The following is a 979-nucleotide window of genomic DNA, read 5'->3' as shown; positions in this document are numbered from 1 at the left end:
ATCCTTCGCGCACATGTTGAAGTGTCAAAGAAGGTGAGAAAAGCCAAAATTAGTGTTGGTTGATCCTCATCCACCAATAACGTGGCAGTCAACACCTTTCAAAAAAAGAGAAAGAAGCCCGCTAAGTCAAATACCATAAAATGACTTAGGCAAAAGTTAGGGCATCCCGATGGACCGAAAGCTTCAAAGAAGCGGTCCAGGAAAAATTAGGGGTAAAGAAAAACAAAAAAAAAGAGGTCACTAAATCCTCAACAAAAACAAAATAAGGTGACTGCCATTTCAAGAAAATCTCATATTGAATCCTCATTTTCACATTCACACCTTCGAAGTCGAATGCGTGTATTGAATTAACTGAACATAGGAACTGGAGATCATCAAGAAGAAGGGTGGGTAAAAATTAAATTTTGAGCCTTATATCCTTTTGTTTCAAAAAACCGTGAACCAGACCATGTTACAACCCTTAAAAGACCTAATTGAGGCAGGTTTATTCTGAAAGCATACTAAAACAAGGTTGTGTTAACCTAACTCCAAACAATTTTTTTTAATCATTTGATGGCACAACTTGCATACTGTGAATGACTAGATCACCATTTTGTTCTTACCAGTGACCCTTCACTATATTTCACCTGTTTATATCAATAAATTTTAATTTCAAATTTTTGCATAAGCACTGCATTAAAATTACCATTTTTGAATGCACAATCATATTTGCGAGTCAACACTTAGCATTAAAGAAATTCCAACAATATACAATTGAGGAATTTGATAAAGTGAAAAAGTCCAATCAGGGGAAAATCACTTTGAGTATCATTCAATCTGAGCCAATCACCCCAAGGTTCAATTAGCCAAGAGTAATTTGCTTTAAGACTTAGACTGGGGCAAGCCACCTCAGAGCTTAATGAGTCCAACTATCCAAAGGACGGTCAATCAGAAGTCTACCATTCCAAGATTTGGTTAATTAGGGTCAAATAATTATAGT

This window comes from Lathyrus oleraceus, chromosome 7, assembly GCF_024323335.1.
Source record: "Lathyrus oleraceus cultivar Zhongwan6 chromosome 7, CAAS_Psat_ZW6_1.0, whole genome shotgun sequence".
Lineage (NCBI taxonomy): Eukaryota > Viridiplantae > Streptophyta > Magnoliopsida > Fabales > Fabaceae > Lathyrus > Lathyrus oleraceus.
The sequence above is the reverse complement of the archived record's forward strand: the minus strand, read 5'-3'. Positions refer to the sequence as shown.